Here is a 7,505-nt window from a genome sequence, read left to right on the forward strand (position 1 = left end):
CGACCCACCACTGCCTGTGCAATGGCAGCAGAGCCGCATGGCTGGCAGCAGAAGCATGACAAGTGATTCCCAACGTGGAACCTAGACGAGATCAACTTCCCAGCGCTGCAGGATCCGGCAGGAATCCTTGAATTCGTGGGATTTGTTGGCAGTGGTACTTACGAGCAGCAGGTTTTTTCCTCCTAGTCAGAGAAAAAGGAAGAAGTGAAGACGTGTGGAAAAAGACAACATGGTGGCACCAAGGTCGGTGGAAGGAAAGAAGGGGAGGAAGTGCTCCAAGTGTTAGAATTGAGATTTCTCTGCAAGCTGTAGTGAGGACTGTGGTGAAACAAACTGTCCCCTTGTAATGCATGAAGTCCACGGGGGAAGAAGAGATCTACTCACAACCCATGAGAAAAGGTGCTCACGCTGGAGCTGGTGGATCCGAAAAAAGCTGTGGTCTAGTGGGAGACCTGAACAAAGAGAGAGGGCCCATGCTTCCAAACTAGAGCACCTAGCCTTAAAAGACTACATCCCATGGACTAGTGACCCATGACATGGGGTTTTGAGAAGACTCTTCTGCCTGTGGGAGGGACTCATGTTACAGCAAGCTGGGCAGGACTGCTACTTTTGAAATTAGAACCATGCACAGTCACTGAGAACTGTCTCCCACGGGAAAGACTCCACGGCATAGCAGAAGAAAAAGACTCCTCTTCCTAAGCAAAGTGTAGAAAGATCTCAAGTGACGAACTGAAAGGCTTCTTTTACTCCTCATTATCCTCATCTGACTCTGTTAATATTAAATTCACTTTATACCTTTAAGTTTGAGCCTGTTTTGCCCTTAGAGTGTTTTCTTCCAATCCTTATCTCAGCTCATGAGCCCTTCATTGTGATTTTCCTGGGTGCCTGGTGTCTTAACCAGTGTCAAAACACAACAGAGATAAATTCCCTTTTCTTGAATGCCCCTAGTCTATAACAGCAAGGATTGCAAATGACACAGGATTTATGAGCTGAAACCTGTGCTTTGAATTACATTTGAAAACAAGTTGGTAACCAGTACATTTTAAAACCATCCTCTCCCCTCTGCAAAGGGCCACACATTGCAAATGAATGTTGGCATATCAAATCCTGAAACAATTTACTATAGCTGTAATAACTGTATTTTTGTTCTGTCCCCCCACAGAATGGGAATGCGATCCCATACATTGGGCCCCACAATTTAAAAAGAAATGTGAAGGTCCTTGAATGAGTCCAGAGGAGTGGAACCAAGCTGGTTGGGCTGGATGGCATGCCCTTGAGGAGCAGCTGAGGGCTCTGATCTTGTCTCCTTTGGAGGCTGAGGGATGACACTGTTGCTCTCTGCAGCTTCCTGAGGAGGGGATATGGAGAGGGAAGTGCTGAGCTCTTCATCTTCAGATCCAGGGACAGCACTCCTGGAAATTGTACAAAGCCATTCCAGGGAAGATTCAGACTGGACATGAGGGAGCATTTCCTTATGAAGAGGGTGCTCAAACACTGGAATGGGCTTCCCTGAGAGGCAGTCAATGCCCCCAGCTTGTCAGTGTTGAAGAGGCCTTGGGACAATGGCCTTACGAGCAAGCTTTAGTTTTTGGTCAGCCCTGAAGGGCTCAGGCAGGTGGATGAGATGGTTGTTGTAGGTCTCCCGTAGCAGGCACAGAGCCTGCAAGGTCTCTCTGGAGGTCAGCAGACTAAGATAAGAAATGCCTAGTCATGATGACTGGACCTAAGAAACCCCTCTTCTGCCCTCGGACCCTTGTTGTCTCTCTGTAAAATGAAAGGTCATTTTCATCTCGACCCTGTATTGGACTGTTTCCCAAAACTCCTATACCCTATATAAACCCCTATATAAACCCCTATTTCTGCCCAATTCAGCAGAAGAACTGTCACTGGGACCCTTTGCAGAAGATACCAAAAAAGACACCTATGTGGAACCTCACACAGCCTTCTCCTCTCTCTCCCTGCATCTGCTGAGGCACTTCGCAAGCAAAGAGCTGAAATCACTAAAGAGCAGAAAATCACCAAAGAGCTGAAAATCACCAAAGAGCTGATCTCACTTAAGAGCTGATCTTGCTGAGATTGCCAGCAGCTTTGAGCCTGCCTGAGGGGCCCGGACAGGTTGTGCTTAACTGGACTTCCCTGTCTGGGACACCCACGGCAGACAGAGTCGGAGAGACCCCGAAAACCCCAGAGCTGCATTATATCCTCCAACTGAGATATTCTAGTCTCTTTAGTTCCTAGGGCTAGCTGTAGGGCTGCAGGGTCCCACCTGTGCCATTGCAAGGCTTGGTGAAGCCCTGGCACTCTCTGGAGCAAGAGCCTCGGGTGGGTATGAAAGGTGTGTGCGATATGCAGCGCATGAGAGACGTGATGAGGACTCAGCAGCCAGTGTTCAGTTTGTGGTGTTACCTCAAGTAACACCACTTACACACATTCATCTCAGTACTTCTGTATGAGTGTCAGAGAACCTGTGAATGAAATTTAAAGGCAAATTAATGGAAATGAAGTCAGTTTTGTTTCTAATAAAGTCAGCTATTCAGTATATCATCCTGAGTTTTGCTGTGCTGGCTGTGCAAGGGAAGGGGAGGATGTTCTGACACTCCAGCAGGCTTGCCTGGGACACTTTACCCTCTTCAACAAAAATATCAGCAAGGAACCCTTAAGTGTCCAGTGACATGAGTCCTGAGGTCCTGACATTCACCCTGAAAATGGTGCTACAGGATGAAATCACAGCAGGTATGGGCAGAGCCAAGCACTACAGAAAGGGCACTGGATTGCTTGCTGAAGTTGCAGTGTCTAATATTAGCCACAGGTCGGATACTTTAGAAAGCCTTTCAAGAAGGACAGAGGTTGTGGGACAGCTTTCCTGCCTGTAATCCCCTGGAGCAGCACACTCAATAGCAGGTCTTTGAGGCTTGTAACCCAAATCCTGCCAGGCTGCACAGAGAGTACAAATGGCTCTTGGATACTTAGGTCTGTACCTAAAATAGGAACAAAGCTGCTCCCATGTGCCTCCCCACAGAACTGGGGGAGGGGCTCACATGATATCTGAGAGTGTCCGTGCTGTCTGCATCTCTCCTCTTTCTACTTCACTTACAAAGTTGTACCTTTCTCTCAAGATACCGAACTTTGTCACCAGGCAATAAGCCACCTTCTCTGCACACCCAAGGTTGTAAGGACATCCAAGGACAACCAATTCAGGCTGATACATGGCAGGAAGAATGTGGAAGTAAGACAGTGCAGCAGCCGCCAGCAGCAGGAGCGGGTAAGTGAACTGCCATAAGCAGCAATGGGTGTGCGGTGTGGGACGTGCTGTCTCTGCACAGAGAATCTGAGCTCCCTCTGTGACCCTAAACATTAGGGTTCAGAATCCTAATGACACCATAAGAGCAGACACCGGAGTCAGAATATTGGGGTGGGGGTGCCAGTGGGAAAGAGAGTAAGTGGAGTTGTGTCAATGGGCATCACCTGTCACTGCAGGATTTAGGGCAGAGTTCAGGTAGCAAACAGCTGCTGAGAGACACATAAGGGGGACCCAATTAAGCCCAAATAAAAAATTCTGCATAAGGCTTGAACAAATGAAGAAACTAAATGGCACAGAATTCAGGATTATCTAAGTGGGAAAAAGGAAAGTACATACACCAAAATGTCAATACAATGGTGTTAACAGGAAGCTGCACGTTAACTTCCTAGGCAATAGTATGATCAAAAGGAATGTCTTGAGAGGGTGTTGGCCCTCAGAGAGGAGCTGTTATTCCAGAAAATTCATAGAAGACATTGCTTTTACAGGAATAGCCACTGGTAAATGGAAGGAGACCTAGAAGATTTTCAAATTTTCCTAATCAAGAATGTTCTTTAAATCCCACCAGCCACTCTGCATTTCAGGGTATCTAAGATGGCAAAGACCTGTTCAAAGCACTCTGAGCATACTCTCTAGGAGAGTATGTAATTTATAAAGGTCCTGTGAGTAAAACTAAGCTCTTGCTGCTGTAGTGTGCAGGCTTCGATGGCATTCACAGATCCAGGCTCTGCACCACTGGCTCATACATTCCATTCCGTTCCATTCCATTCCATTCCATTCCATTCCATTCCATTCCATTCCATTCGATCCCTGCTGTACAGTTTTTTTAATTGCTAGACTCCTTCTGCTTAAGTCATGTAAAACCCAATACCCCACTGGCCACAGCCAGTGCCAAGATGATGCCACGTCTGGTACTGTGAGCAAGCAGATGTGGAGGCACCCAGGTGGAGCTGGAATTCACAGCCTCTACAGGAGGAATCAACAGCAGGCTTGGAACAGAGATACCTGCTTTCTGTGAAGACAGTGGGGATTTATTTTAATGACCTGGCTTAGCTGATGACATGAAGACTTTAAGACTCCTCAGACTGTTAGTGTTAGGAGTGTTGACATGAGTAATGATTCAGCACAACTGATTCAGAACATGAGCATTTCTAGAGAGGAGGTTTGGTGCAGTTAATCATGGTTGGGCTCCTCTTGAGAAGCATCAGTGGTGTGTCAGCCATAGTATCTACCCCCTGACACCCTCATTGCCTGACCATAAACATATGCCTCACCATGATCTGCAGGAATGTCAGTTTCTGAGTTTGTCTGCTAGTGATGATTCCTTCAAAACTCCCACCTTACCCTGCTCTGACAAAAAAGCTGTAAAGTGATAATAGAAAGGCATGTTCAAAAGGATAGTCCTGTTAGCAACAGCATCTTACCAAATTTCAGGTGTAAATAATTGCATGTTCTTCCATGAACTACCTGTGCAGTTCCAGTTAGACACTGTCTCACAGCATCCTCTCTCAAGACCTGAGGAATTGCAGTATCTCCTGAAGACAAGCCTCCCCCTTTCTTCATAAACAGGATCTATTTCAAGAGCAGATGAACCAATTCCATGAAAATGCTGTGTCCTGGTCTTAAGTTATAATGGCTTTGGGATCCTCATTAGGATGGAGAGGTGCACGAATAAGACAGTAGGATGAAGTGTTATGAGAGTCACAACTGAAGACTGACTTAAATGCAAGAATCCACACAAGGTGAGATTTGTTGCAGATGCACCAGTAAGGCTGCAATGGCCAGCAGCTCTGCCCAGATCATGTGCCACAGCAGGCACAAGCATTTACTCGCCATTGCCAGACCTGAGCACATCCAGCTCTGGGGGTACCAGTGCTCAATTGCATTTGGAGTTTCATAGCATTACAGAATGGCTTGGATTGGAAAGGACCTTTAAGTCCATCTCATTCCCATCCCTGCCATGGGGCAGGGACACCTTCCACTATCCCAGGTTGCTCCAAGTCCCATCCAGCCTGGCCTTGAACACTTCCAGGGATGGGACAGCCACAGCTTTCCTGGGCAAAATGTGCCAGGCCTCACCATCCTCACAGGGAAGAATCCCATGTAAGCCTGCCCTCTGGAAGTGGGAAGACATTCCCCCTTGTCCTGTCCCTCCAGGCCCTTGTCCAAAGTCCCGCCCAAGCTCCCTTGGAGCCCCTTAAGGGAGTAAAAGGGGCTCTGAGGTTTCCCTCGAACCTTCTCCAGCCTGAACTAATTTTGCTTACCTCAGGTCCTGCTGACTGGAAGGAACTTCATTTTCCCACTCGAGGGTGCTGTTCCCATTGGCAAAGGCCACCCTTCTGCTTTTCCAGTGCCCAGCATCACATCCCAGAGCTCACAGACAAAATGGCCATCAGGCTTGCTCAGAGCTTCATTTGGACTCACTGAACAGGGTTTCAGAGGGTAACATTCTTGTGGACTCTAACTAGAGGACTTGTTTGACCTCTGAACACATTATCATCCTGTTCACAGTGGGCATCTGCTGGATAAATGATTACATTTTTATAAACCTATGTACACTCATAGATACATTGTCATATAAATACTAACCCAGCAGGGGTATAGCAGTCCATATTCTGAAATGATAAGTGATTTTGAAGTACCTCATATCCTAATTGTTTAATGAGTATTGAACAAACCTGATAGGTAAGAGACTGGGTGCCCATCTTTGTCCTTCAGACCCCTTTGGATGTCTCAAGGTACAGATCCCATAAAAGCTGGTATCTTTCATGGCTTGAAGGCAGCACTCTGCAGAGGGATTGAGTAGCAGTATTCAGCACTTGTAATTCTAGACTCACCATGATTTATGGTTATGGACTGCTGAGGCATGCAGGGTTAGCACTCCTGACCAAGGCTCTGCTCTGAGCTGCTTTGCTGTGCGGAGGTTGGTGCTGGGTTGTGCTGCTGTGGCTCTGTGTGCTGGGGACCCTCTGGTGAAGACACAGATGGGTCCTTCTGAGTGGGAGGACTTGGATCACACCTCTGTAACTAAAAGAGTCAAAGTGAACGCAAGGGAAAAAAAGGCAAACAACACCTGAGCACCTTCCTTTGCTCCAGGGGTCTTAGATGGTTTTGTTCCACCTATTGCACACACTGAAACAAGCAGACTTTTGCTTGTGGAAAGCCCAATCCCAATCCTTTGGAAGTCAGTGGGAGTTTTCATCAGTGGGCTTCAGATCAGCCCCAGAAAAACTGGCTCTATAAATACGGTCATTGCAGATCAAGCACTATTTTAAGATGGTTTCAGTGATGCCGCACAAGGAGATACTGGATGACCACCTGCTTGTAGGTGTACAGGTGTCCCCTGGGGCTCTGAGATGGCCAGAGTTTCCTGACAGGATTGTAAAACCAGGGCCCCAGTACTTTGTGCAACTATGTTCTCTGATATGCTGTGGCAACCTGGCTACTGTAACCAAGACTGTTTACAAGCCATCCCTTTGCCAGCCGCTGGACTGTGCATTGCTTGGTGGGAATGGAGCAGGTGGACTCGAATGGGTAAGTGAGAAAACTATCAGCAAGTCGCTGTGTTTGTTTTAAAATTGTTCACATTTCTGTCTGCAAAGGTATTTATAACCATGCTCATCATAACCGTGCTGACTACAGCTTTAAAAAAGTCTGGCAAGAAAGAGCTGATGGACAGCATTTCAGTGAGACAAGGGAACAGCATTAAGTGCTCCAAGAATGCATTATAGCACAGGAACAGCAAACAGGATCTGTGCTCCCAAGTCTTGAGAGCAAGAATGACGAAGTAGAATTTTTTTTGCCCTGCGTAACACAGGACAGAATAGATCATCTCAAGGGGGTTTTTTTCCGGCCTTAAAATCTGCACAGCTGCACTACGCTGACTCCAAAGCCGTGGTCCACAGAAGGAGCACTTTCTCCCTGTTTCGACTGAAATTCTATGTATTACTTTAACCACTGTTTTCCGTGTAAAGAGCAGCTGCAATTTCGCTGAAGGAGCCCCGGGTACCCTGCGCCGAGATCTCCCCGCGCGGCCGCCCTGAGCCGGGGCCGGGCGGGCAGGGCAGTGCCGGGAGCAGAGAGGGGCAGTGCCGGGAGCAGAGAGGGGCAGAGCGGGGCAGTGCCGGGAGCAGAGAGGGGCAGAGAGGGGCAGTGCCGGGAGCGGAGCAGAGAGGGGCAGTGCCGGGAGCGGAGCGGGGCAGTGCCG

General features: G+C 47.8%; 1 protein-coding gene across 1 annotated transcript in view; it reads left to right on the top strand.

Annotated features, from left to right (window-relative positions):
- Positions 1–3,108: 3,108 nt before the first annotated feature.
- Positions 3,109–7,505, top strand: part of LOC102034358 (ceramide synthase 4-like) — a 39,978-nt gene continuing 35,581 nt past the window's right edge. Inside the window, exon 1 of the mRNA XM_005427314.2 lies at positions 3,109–3,262. The gene's annotated coding sequence lies outside the window, so the exon portion shown is untranslated. The remainder of the gene's footprint in view (positions 3,263–7,505) is intronic.

Source organism: Geospiza fortis, unplaced genomic scaffold (assembly GCF_000277835.1).
Source record: "Geospiza fortis unplaced genomic scaffold, GeoFor_1.0 scaffold254, whole genome shotgun sequence".
NCBI classification, from domain to species: domain Eukaryota; kingdom Metazoa; phylum Chordata; class Aves; order Passeriformes; family Thraupidae; genus Geospiza; species Geospiza fortis.